This window comes from Brassica rapa, chromosome A08, assembly GCF_000309985.2.
Source record: "Brassica rapa cultivar Chiifu-401-42 chromosome A08, CAAS_Brap_v3.01, whole genome shotgun sequence".
NCBI classification, from domain to species: domain Eukaryota; kingdom Viridiplantae; phylum Streptophyta; class Magnoliopsida; order Brassicales; family Brassicaceae; genus Brassica; species Brassica rapa.
In genome coordinates, this window is record NC_024802.2 from 4,475,999 (window position 1) to 4,489,188 (window position 13,190).

At 35.2% G+C, this 13,190-nt stretch overlaps 1 protein-coding gene and 1 long non-coding RNA gene across 5 annotated transcripts in view; both read left to right on the forward strand.

Moving 5' to 3' along the window:
- The window catches only part of LOC103833097, a 1,138,500-nt gene that overhangs the window by 341,908 nt on the left and 783,402 nt on the right, over positions 1-13,190 (forward strand). The gene's annotated exons all lie outside the window — the stretch shown is intronic.
- On the forward strand, positions 3,099-11,740 carry LOC117127154. Its single transcript, XR_004449980.1, has 2 exons — positions 3,099-3,283; positions 9,074-11,740. It is a non-coding gene; the product is annotated as an uncharacterized LOC117127154 (long non-coding RNA).

The window sequence follows — 13,190 nt, forward strand, 5'->3', positions numbered from 1 at the left end:
TGTTTGGTACGCTCATCTTGCGATGCAGAGGATTTGTTCCATGGATTTTGGTCAGGGGGAGGAAGGACAACAGAGGGGCTGCCATCCTCAGAGATCAACGATGATGATGAGCCATGGCCAGAGAGGCCAGGAACCGAAACATGAAGATGATGAAAAAGAAAAGTTTGTAACGGTTAGAGCTTTTTCCCCAAAATATTGCCTTCAGTTTTTTTTGTTTTCTTTTTATGTTTTTGGTCAAAAAGATAAATTTTAATTTTTGTTAAGAGATTTATTTTATAACATTTACAACTAGATTCTGACAAATTTGTTAAATTGTAAGATTATGTGATTTACAATTTTGTAATCTGATATATTTATAGATGTGTTAATTGTGTATCTTTGCAATATTGTCATAGTTTTTAGACAGGTTTTGTGCTATAAATGTGTTGATTCTATGCTTGCAATATTGTGATTAGCCTGGGCAAAAAAAATCGGAACCTAAGAACTGAACTGGAACCAAACTGAAATACCTGAAACGGAAACCGGACCGAAACTCTCAAATACCAAATGGGTTCTATATTTCTATATCTAAAATAACAGAAGCTAATTAAAGTATTAATTATGTATACCTATAACATCATTAAATATATATTTATAATTCAATAATCTATTAGGATGAGATCCATGCTTTGCGTGTGGTGAGACATTTATAAAGATCATATATTCAAAGTAGGGTTGTTCAATCCGGATTTTGGTCTGTCTCGATTAAATTTTTCGATATTTTGGTTTATAAAAATTAGATACCATATTAAAATCATATATGTTTTAGTTTCGTTCAGTTTATATACTGCCAGTTTTTGGTTTATTAAATTTTGATCTAGTCTCGGTTTGGTTTTTCAATATTTTGGTTTACAAAAATTAGATACCATATTAAAATCATATTTATCTTGGTTTGGTTCGGTTTATATACTGTCGGTTTTTTATTTATTCAATTTTATACCAAACAAACTTAAACTATATTTATCTTTATAACATTTTTTCAATATAATTTTGTATGATTAAGAATCAAATTTATTAAATACTACTCTAATTTTTAATTAGAATGTTTTTTCCCTTATATTTAACTATTAAAAATAATTTTTAAATAAATTAGTTATTATTGATGCATAAAGTGAAAAGAAAAAAATATTAACTACTACTACGAATTGCACTTATTATAAATTTGCTTAATACCCAAATAAATATTATCAATTTTTTCTTTGGTGACAAAGTTTTTGCATTTTAAATAGTAAATTTCCTTAATTACATATTACCAAATTGTGTATCAAGGCAATTTTATTTGATATTTAATCATAAGAGTTTTAAAGTTAATAATCTTTAATTGTTTCTTTTAATAAAGAAAACATAACAAACGCAAGAGTAAAACAATCTTTCAATTCAACATTGTTCATTAATCTATCTTATACCGACCATACTTTTGGTTCGATTTCGTTCGGTTCAATTAAAAAATAATTTCCACATCAAACCAACATCAACAATACACAAACCCGGCTACCTTCTTCTGTTTTCGAAAACAAAATATACAGAAGTTTATCCCCTATATATTATGGCTTCCTATAGTTTTATTGCAACTTTAGTAGAGAATTAAGTCTAAACATATGCAATGAACAAACATTATGCAATAAACAATATTGCCACAACGTCCTAGTTACATAAACGAACAACTTTTCACAACGTGATCATATACAAATCCTATACAGTTCTTAACATATGATTTGTCCCTTACACAAAAATTCTACTTTGAAATATTTTTCTTGTAATCTTCAGAACTCTAACCAAATAGAAGAACGTTATGACATCGGTTCTTCTAATTAAGTATTGTTTAGATAGCAATAACAATAATCCATATCGAATATACAATCTTCTTGTGCTCGTGTTTAGTTAATTAAACATAAACCATATAGAGTATACAATCTTCTTATACTAGTGTTATTATATACGGTTCTTATAAATAGAGTTTATTTATATAATGCCCCTAGCGAATCCATACTCGATTTTGGACCAACATTTTTTCAATTGATTATAAAGCCGTCATGTAAGGTAAATTGACACCTTAATTAAGTGACAAGTCAGCAAGGTCCTCTTGTTATTATTATAAACTTTTAAGCTTACAACTTTTTAAACATTTCTCTATTAATATATAGTGGATTAAAAGATCCGAGAAATATTTAAAGAAAACTAAGGTGATGATTGTTTACATAGTTTTTGGATTTTAGTTTTTGGTTTTTAGATATTAGTTTTTGATTTTGCTGTAGATTTTAGTTTTTCAAAAAACTTGAATGGTGATTCTATATTCTGGTTTTTGGTTTTTAATTTTTTTTTTGTATATTGTGGAATCTAAAGTTTGATTACTAATTTATTTAATTTTAAAGTTATTTATGTTTTATAAGAACTTCACTTATAAGTTAATTTCTTTTTAAATAACTTAAAATCACTTATTTTTAAGAACTTCACTTATAATGTTTTCATATTAAATATGTTAAACAAATTATTTTTACTTAACCTAATAGTCTATATTTTAAAGAATTCATTCTTAAAATTTGATTGGATGCTTACATGTACGTGAATATTATATAGTACTCTCATTGCGTTTAGCAACCAAGTAGAATATGTATTTGGTTTATTCTTGATCTTTTGAGTATCATTTCTTATATTAATATTTATTAAATAACAGTATTTATAATATAAAACAACATCGTCAAGAAATATAATTTATTTTCATATTACATATGTTATTATAATTTTATTGACAAGTTTTTAAAAATATTCTTAATACAAATTTCATATTGCATATGTTATATGATTCTTACTAAACCTTATTTTTATAGTAATTACCATTTTATTTATTTTTCCTATATTAAATCATAAATGTAGTATAAGACCAAACAATCAAATAAAAATATTTTTGTTTTTTTTTTGTATATTGAATTTTTATTTTAATAAAGTTTATTGAAGTTCAGTTGTAGTACTTAGGGATCGAATTCACAGGGAGCTACGAAACTTAATAAATCTAATTAAGTTGATTAAGCTAGGTTGTTTGTTATTAAATATAAAAGACAGGTTTGTGAGCAAGTTAATTGCTCGATTGATTGTTTGGGATTTTGATACTTAGATGAAAGTAGCTAGACTTATAGCTTCTATTCAGGTAATCATGATTATAATCCTACATATGCCTAATAAGTTGTATGCATAATATTATAGAGCTCAACACTTAATAACAAACCATTAGGCTTTCGCTTTCTAGGTTTGTCTATTGACCAGTGTTGATCAATGATTCTATAGGAATATCGATCGATGACCGTTGCAACGTTATCGCTTTATTCGTAAATTAATGCACAGTTGAATGGTCAGCTAAATAAACAGATTATACAATCTTAAAGATGAATATCACAACTTAGCAGTCTATAGTTGGGGCAATCTCAAACTATTTAAACTCTAAATCTAACAAAGAGAATATCAAACTATCATCAAACTCTAAATAAAACAAAGAGAACTACTCAAACATGGTTAAGCAATTCATAACAACAATAAAGTATAAAACTGCATAGATAAATAGATAGATATCAATGGAGATCCAATCACAAATCTTTTTGGATCTTCTCTCCAATCTACTAAAGATCCTAAAAAACCTTTGATGTGAAATAAGTAAAACAAGAAAGCACACTTGCTGGGAAACAAGTCTCCATCTCTTCTATGTGCTTGTTGAACCATGTACCAGTGAAGTCCCTCATTGCTTCATCTCCTCTACGCCAGTTGTCCTTCATTTATGCAGTTGTATTCTCTATCTTCTGTAATCTATCGTCAAGACTCTCAAGTTGGAACTGATTCCTTATGAGTGTGACGTATGCGTCGTCTGAGATCTCCTCTCCATGGTTGTGTGTATCAGACATATCTGATTTCACCCTTTGTACTAGCCTGCTTCGGTTTGTAGCTTCATCGACCGATGTTCATCTGCGATTGTCGGTCGATTTATTGTTGCGTCTATCGATCGATGTGGATGCTTCTGGTCGACGAGCGATGTATCCCTGAATCTTTACTATCTCCTTATATATTGCTTCTATATTTGACGTCAGAGAACTTATTGTAAGGTCCACCGGGAAATAAATGTCATCACATCTCCTATCAAGCCTCTCTTCTGTAGTTTCCAGAGTTTTATATATCTCTTCTACCAACTGATCAATTTCTGCTCTGGTGTAAGAATCTGGTTGAGACTTCATCGGATTTGAATGTGTGAGGTCATCGTCGATCGATGTTGGGTGGTGTCTGTCGATAGAAACTTCAGTGGTTGCTTCGGCCGCACGATGTGTCTGGATCTTGGTTATGTCTTGCCTCATCTCCTCCTTGCATGTAGCTAACCAACTGATGCTATCATTCAGTGGATAATAGACACCATCAAGCTTCATCTGGAAATCACCTTCATTCTTTTCTTGGGCTCCACATACTCAGTGTAAATCTCTGGTACCAGCTTAGTCTGTGTGAATGAGCTAGCATGTTCTGGAAGACATAGGTAGTTGTGCTCATCTCTTGAAGCTCTTTCCAGAAAACTTATGATATCTTCCTTGGATACACTGATGATGTGTCCATCTACATCTCTGGCATATCCATGATCATCTATGTAGACTCCATACTCATCTTTCTCTTCCCATTGGAATCTTCTGGTTCCCTCACGATCATAAGCTCTTTTCTAAATTTTAGACGTCTGTCGATCGATGAAGAGACTTCAACGTCGATCGACGGTCAAGTATGATGTCGATATTTCTGCTTGAAATGATCATCTACTCCACCAGTTGTGTTATAGAACTTGTTTGTATCCCTCTGCTGATGTGTTGGGTTGTTGCGTAGTTGCAATAAGAGATTTATCTGCTCCATTAGCCATCTGAAGAATGTCTGCAATTTTGGTTACTTGCAGTGCATGTCCATCTATTGGTTTTGCATAGCCATCTGGATTCCTGAAAATATCAAACTCATCATGTGTTAGATACTGATTATTATATTGAGTTTTTGCGCTTACAGTGGACGGTGGTTTCAGATGGATGTCGATCGATGATGCATGTTGGGCGTCGATTGACGGGCAGTTGACTCTCGAGCAAGGATGGCTGAAACGTCTTCTTTCCCAACAGGTTTCTGCTTGGTGTTGATCTGCTTCATCACGTCTTTGCATGTTGAGAAGTTCCTCATATGTGAAACCCTCATGAAGTTCATCTGCTCCTGGCTCATGTACTGTTGTTTCTACTGCATAGCTTTCGTGATGGCTATCTTCTGCCCAACTTCCAATTGAGTAATCTCCTTCTCATACACGGTCGACTTCATTGTCGATCGATGGGTAGCACTCAATGTCGGTCGATGCTTGTTTTTGGATTGTCTGATGAGGATGAGTGTCGATCGATGTTGAGTATGTTATGTCGATCGACGGCACATTCCTTTTCCAAGAGGAATGGTGGAGAAGTCAATCTTCCTCATCAAGAATGGCTCTGTACTCTATAGCTCTTTCCTCCGCATAATTTTCATCATACTCTTCTGTATGCATGGTGTCTCTGGTGTGTGTCTCCATGGTGGGATTGTAGTAGTCGTTCTCCCAATCGCGTAGACTACTGTCGACCGATTATTACTTTGGACTGTCGATCGATTTCTGGTGGGCATTGTCGATCGATGTTGCGGTGTGAGTTTCAATCGACGCCGAATATTATATTTCATACTCAGCTCCACAGTGGCATGCTGCGATGAGTACTATATCATTTATTCTTCTAGAGGACGCATGTGGCTTCTTGACAGGGATAGGGTTGTAGTGGATATGTGGATCTATGAGCGTCATGCATAACTGGTTGGTTTGCATGTTGCACACTGCTCCTATTGTTGACAGGAATGATTTCCCAAGTAATAGAGAAGAGTTCCAGTTCAGCTTTATATCCAAGACATGGAAATCAACTGGAACTAGGGCATTACCAATCTGCACCTCTAGGTCTCTTACAATTCCTCCTCAGCTCCTTTGAGAACAATCCACAAAAGTGAACGATTCCTTGGAAAGCTCTATTTTCAGACCCATATGGTCTGTCATAACCCTAGGTAGGATGATGACTGATGCTCATGTGTTGCACAGTGCATGTGAGAATTCAATACCCTTCACCGTGCATGGTACTGCAAATTTTCCAGGATCACTCTTCTTCTTCAGTGTATTCTTCTTCTTCATCTTTTCTCTGGCCTCACGGAACATTCTCCTAATATCCTCTTCAGTTTACATGGTCTCTATGAAGAACATCTACAATCTGTGGGTAAAATAGGTCTCCTTGAATTGTTTTCCTAAAGGAATTCTGAAGACTCTCTTTTGGAAACTTTCCATCTCCTTCTCATTAGCTTCCCTTTTCAGATGCTTAACAACCTTTACTTTTCTCTTCCTCAAGATTCTCCCCATAGGAACCTTATCAACCTCCATAGGGTCTGCTGCATCAAACAAATGTGTGATGGTCATCTCTGGAGGGTTAGCTGAAGGTTTGGGTTGTGGTCTGAGTGCATTGAGACGGACGATGTCTATCTTTGGTATCTGCACTTGGTATGTGAGAGGTGCGCGTCAATCAATTGGCGCTGGAGGTTGTCGATCGATGGCGGTCACTCTTTGTCGATCGATGCCAAGACCAATGTGCTGATCGATATTGACATAAATAGGGCTGGGCGGATGTGGGTGTCTTGTTGCGAACTCCTCGTGTCCTCACGGCATTGCAAGATGCGGTCAACTCCGTAGGTGTCATCGATCGAGGCTCTGGAGAGCCTGTCGATTGATTTTGATTGAAGTATGTCGATCGATGTTCGAAGTCCAGCGTTGATCGACACCAATGCGATCCGCCGCAACTCATCGAGCTTTCTACTGCGAAATCTCCTTCTTGCAGCTTTTCCTGCTTCACCACTTGCCATAAATCATCATCTATGATGGCATTCACGTGGTGCTTCATCACATTATCTCCTACCCCTCTTGTTAAGGCTTCTTGCCTCTTAACAGCTTTTTCTGTCTGAACAACATGCATCTCCAGCCTCTTCACGTGAGTGTTCAAAGTCTCAAACTTGTGTTCAGGTTGGTGTAGACAGAGTCAATATTCCCATTGAAGTCCACTGTCATGCTCTGCTATCCCTCAAGAACCTTATCGAGCATCGCCTCAATCTTGCTATCCTGAAGTAGGTGGTGGCGGCTTCTGGTAGAATGCGTTTCCATAACTCATGTTGTTGTTGTAATTGTTGTTGTACGGTTTCTGCTGCTGCGAACTCTGATTAAAATTACTTCTCTCTCCATAGAAGTTTCCATTTTGTTTTCCAGACCTCTGAAATCCAGTTCCTCCAATGAAGTTCGCATCCTATTATACTTCTGTTTTTCCCTCTGTGTCTACAGCCCCTGCATCCTCTACTAAGCAAGTATGCTTCCTGAGAAACTTGTGAACATTGTCCAGCTTTGCTCTGACTTCAACCATCTGGCTATTCCCATGGATGGAAGCAGATCTCTTCCTCTCAAAGTCAGTGTTCTTGGTGATGTTGATGGATGCTAAGTTCTCAATAACTCTCACAGCCTCCTATGGATTCCTGGTGTTGAAGTTCCCATCGCTGGAAGCATCAAGCGCCATCTGATACTACAATGCGATGCCTCTAAAAAATGTGCTGGTGTGGACAGTCCCTCTGGTAAGACTTGAATCTGATCCATGAGCTTCTAAAGGATTTTGTAGGCTCCTAAGTGAATGTGGCAATCTTGCTCCACAAGTATTCATCACGTGCCTCATCAAAGAAATTACATAAGAATGCATTCTTGATGTCGGCCCAGGATGTGAGAGATCCTAGTGGTAACTACTTAAGCCAATGCGAAGCCTCTCCAGCAAGTGAGTACTTGAATAGCTTGCATAGTAGGTAGTCCTCCGGGACTCCTTTGACTTGTATAGCAGATATAAGATCCTCGAACCTCTCTAGATGGTCCATAGGATGCTCGTGAGAAAACCCATAATAGGGTGTCTGTCCCACGAGTGTGTAGTATTGCGGCTTCAATTCGAAATCCCCTCTCTGGATAATTGGATGACGAATAGCTGATCTGTTGGTATAGAACTGATCTTGACGGTTGTAATCAACTAACGTTCTGGGTCGAGCATCCTCATCTATAGGTAGAGCAGTGCATGTAATATCAGTATCAGACTCATGGATTGCAGCCCCCTGAGCATTTATCCTCTGACCTACTGCATTACGTAGTTGACCTTCCTGGTCACGCAGGTCTCTCTTCTCATCACGTATAAGTATCAACGTCGCAACCATGTGTCGTGGCTCCGTATCGATCGATGTTCGGACTGAAGTATCGATCGACGTCGGATGAACGATATCGATCGACGAAAGAGTGTCTTTGGTCGACGGTGGTGAGCGAGTGTCGGTCGACGAGACTAGCGTCTGGATCGACGGTGGCTGAAGAAAATTCGAGCGACGAACTAGTGTTGTTGTTGATCGATGAGGAGCGTATTCCTTTGCGGATTGAACTTTCCAAGCTTGCAGGATCTGATGAGAATAGCAGTTGATTTTCCTTGTTGCTTCTGGTATTGTTGGGCATGTACCTGAAAAGACAAGAATTTTTTTTTGTGTTAGAAAGTGGTTTTACGAAGAAACCTAGAGTAAATCAAATTAAATTAAATTAAATTGATCAAGAGATCAAAGCTCGCCGGCAACGGCGCCAAATTTGATATCACTCAAATTACCCTAAGGAGTGAATTACTCTCTCAAATAAGAGGTTCAATTGTAGTACTTAGGGATCAAATTCACAGGGAGCTAGAGAACTTAATAAATCTAATTAAGTTGATTAAGCTATATATGTTGTTTGCTATTAAATATAAGAGACATGTTTGTGAGCACGTTAATTGTTCGATTGATTGATTGGAGTGTTGGTACTTAGATGAAAGTAGCTAGACTTAGGGCTTCTATTCATGTAATCAGGATTATAATCCTACAGATGCCTAATAAGTTGTATGCATGATATTATAGAGCTCAACACTTAATAAAAAACCATTAGGCTTTCGCTTTCTAGGTTTGTCTATTGACCAGTGTCGATCGATGATTCTATAGGAATATCGATCGATACACTTGTTGCAACGTCGACCGATTATTCGATTGGAATATCGATCGACGCTTTTGGTCAAGCGCTAATGCGCGGATTGAATATGCTCACTAAGCTTGCTAGATCAGCTCTTGCCTTACTCTAGCAATCTTAGCTCAGTTAGGATGGATTCAGGGTGAGATGCAAGCTATCACTTATGTCTATAATTCCTACGGCAAGTTCTAGGTAGCTAATCTAGAAACATGCATTAATGACAATCCTAAAGATGAATATCATAATTTAGCAATCTATAGTTGGAGCTAATCCCTTATAACTTATTTAATCCCTAACTCTAACAAAGAGAACTACCCAGATATGGCTAAGCAATTCATAACAACAATAAGGTATAAAAACTGCATAGATAAATATATAGATATCAATGGAGTTCCAATCGCAAATCTTTTTGAATCTTCTTTCAATCTACTAAAGATCCTAGAAAACTTTTGCTGTGAAATCGGTAAAAGAAGAAAGAATACTTTGCCTCTAACATGTTGTCAAAATTGGAATTCTCTTAATTCATTAAGAGTAAAGAGTGCATTGGATTGAGCACAGTATGTGAGATTAAATTTTGGGCGATAAGAATATATTATATTTTGACCCAAAAACTAGGTAGATGAGGCAGAGGAGTATGAGTAGGAAGGGAGAGAGAGAGGTAAGGGATAATGAGAATAAATGAATAAGGAAAAAAAAGAACAATTTGTGATGACTAAAGGTGAGTCACAATTACGTACCAAATAGAAACTTATTTTCCGTCACCGTAACCAATTTTTGATGATACGTACAGTCACAATACCGTCACGACCGTTACATTTATTACTATAGTAAAAATTACGTCTGTAGTTGTGACTAAATATAGCAACGACTTACATCGTCACAATATAGTGACGAAACAACTACAAAATTAAGACGAAAAACACAGTCACAACTACGTATTAAAAACGTCACTAAATTGTGACCAAGACAGTTCGTCTCAAGATGTAGTCACAATATATCCTTTTTTTGTAGTGAGAGGTGAGTGAGGAAGAACAAAATGAGGAGTAAGAAGAGGAAGAAGTGGAGAAAGGGGTGGGGAAGAATAAAAGGTGGAAGAGAATATGAGAGAAGGGTGACGAAGAGGAGTAGAAGAAGAATATGTTGTATCATAGTATAGTGTATCATTAAAATAAAATAGTATATTGTATTTACAATATACTCAAACTGATTACATATTGGTTGTTCGACAAAAATAAAAAGAAAATATATTTGGAAGGCTCGTAATGATAAGCTTTTCAGGGGTATAGACAGAGACCCTTTGGAACTCGTTCGATACGCAGAGAGTGAATGTCAAGCCTGGTTTAACGCGAATGAGACGATACCGCCACACGTCCAGGCTACCAATAATGTTGCAAACCAAGTCTTAAGCTTGGGTAATATCTGTCTACTAGATGGATCTTGGACAGCTTCTGACCGCTTTAGTGGATGTGGATGGGTCTGGATGGATAGTAGGGAGGACATACAACTTATGGGAACACGAAACTTCACTCAATGCGAATCAGCGCTGCATTCGGAGGTAGAAGCGCTGCGATGGGCGATGGAGAACATGCTTCAACACTCGCCGTGCCAGAGCTTTGGAACTGACTGCATGGAGCTGATTGCAATGATAAATGAACCCCAGGAGTGGCCAAGATTTGCGACAGAGCTGGAGAAGATAGAGACGCTGCTGATTTGTTTTCCCGATTTCAAAATCACCCATGTACCACGAGTGCGCAATCAGCTTCCTGATTTTTTAGCTAAGACTGCTAGGAGCTTTCGTAGAGAGTTACTTTTCATTGGTTGTTCTATTCCGGTCTGGTTACCCAGACCACCTCAAGCCTGAGTAATAGAATGGCCGTTCGACGTCAAAAAAAAAAAAAAAAAAAAAAAAAGAAAATATATAAATTATGAGAGAAAATCTAGAATTTAAGGGAACTCTAGACACGTCAACTCATATCAATGACATAAAATTATTTATACTAATATGAAGTTTGATTTCTAGTTAACATGTATAAGTCGGGAAATATAGAATAGATTCACAATATACATAGCACTGTTCATCTTCTTCATCAACTCAGTGTCTGATTTTTATATTGCTTTTCCTCCATCTCATGCCAATTCAGAACAATTAACCACAATCTAACTCTCTTATTCTTGTCTTGCAATTTTCGCTGATTCGTCGTCGGAATACAATCATTAACACATTTGTTTCCATCAATGCAGTTTTCGTCATCACTGAAGCGGAATCATAGGATGGAGAAAAAAAGGTAGGATTGAGTTGTAGAATAGAAGAAGAAGAAAACGTAAGTTAGGATGAGTGCATTTGGATTTCAAAGACAGAAGAAGAATTAATACATATTATTCACACTATATTATAACCATTAATTTCTTATAGTTAGTTTGTTAATTATAGCTTTTATGGTTATTATTGCCAATTTTTTTTATAATGAAACCCATTAAAATAAAAAAATACAATGATTAAGAAAATAAACCCAACAAAAAATCTAAATACAATGCCAACAAAAAACCCAAACACAAGTCCAACAAGAGTCCAAGAACCTAAACCTAGCCACACATAGTGGGTGGTGACAGAACATGCCACCTCAAGAAAACATGTAAGAAAGCAAAGTTTGAAGGGAATATGTACCCGGAATCTAAACCGCAGTTACACAATAGCCGAGAGAAAATCCTCTAATTAGAGCCACCAAATCATAAGAACAAATCCAAACGATCTCCGCTTTAGAGTTGAAGCTTTCACTGCATGCAATTGATCTTAAAGATTTGACTAACATGCAATCAAACACAGACATCTCTGAAGATAAAATAAGTCTAAAGACGATAGAACCCTATCCAAGAGAAGGTAAAATGATCATATCTAATAATTGATGGTTAATAGCATACTTTTGGATTTTATAGAATTTTTAATTAATAAGTTTTCATTAAATCCATTTCTTTTTTGAAAACATATCAATTGATAGAACCTCTGATAGAATGTTACATGATCAACATATGTCAGTATGGATCATATACGGGCACAAGGTTTACTGATTCAACTGTGGGTCCAGATCGGGTATACAAACACTGTTTATATGCTAATTTGTCTATAAACCACACATATATCCCACTAAAAAGAGTTAAATAATTTGTAAAAATACAATAATTTCTTTGCACCATTTAGATGTAAATGCACTACTAGTCCTCAACATTTTGTTTTGGTTCATGTATTTTGGTTTTCGGTGTTTTGGTTATAGGAGTTTAGGAATCATTCAGGTAATTACAAAGCTGGTTGGGTCTCACTTAGGTTATTTTGGTTTTTTGTTCAGTAGCAAAGTTGGGAACTGTCTAATATGTAAAAATAATCTTGGATTCAATTAAGTTTTAATTCAATTCAAGTTTTTTCAGATAGTTATGGATCTATAGATAAAAGAAATATCGGATAATTTGAGGTTCTCAGTTTAAATATCGGGTAATACGGTAATTTGATAATTTTTAATATTTTGAATAAAACATATTCAGGTAATTTGATTTTTTGGTAATTCAATTTATAAATAATATTTTTAGAATATTTGATTATTTAGAAATTAAATATAATTAATATTTGTAAGTATAGAGTTTGTATTTTAAAAATTCATGTACCATTTGGTTATCATTTGGATTTTAATTTTTTGGTTCTAGAGATATATGATATGCTCGGTTATTTATGAAATTCAATGAAATTTTTATTCGAGAATTTTCATATTTACCATTTTGTTGATACCATTATTCATGTTTACCATCACTAAAGAAATATTTTCAAAAATATCTTCTTCATTAAGATACAAAAGACTTTTATACCATATATATATATAATAACTATTTAAATAAATAAAAATAAAAAAATATTTTTTTATGTTTTCAAATTATACATTTTCTAAATTTTCTTTTTTAGAATATTTTTTCGAAAATGTTTTTTTTTGGAATTCTTGTTTTCAATTTTTTTTTTTGAAATTCGAAAATTCTTCTTGAAAGTACTTTTAAAATTTATTTTTTTTCAAAT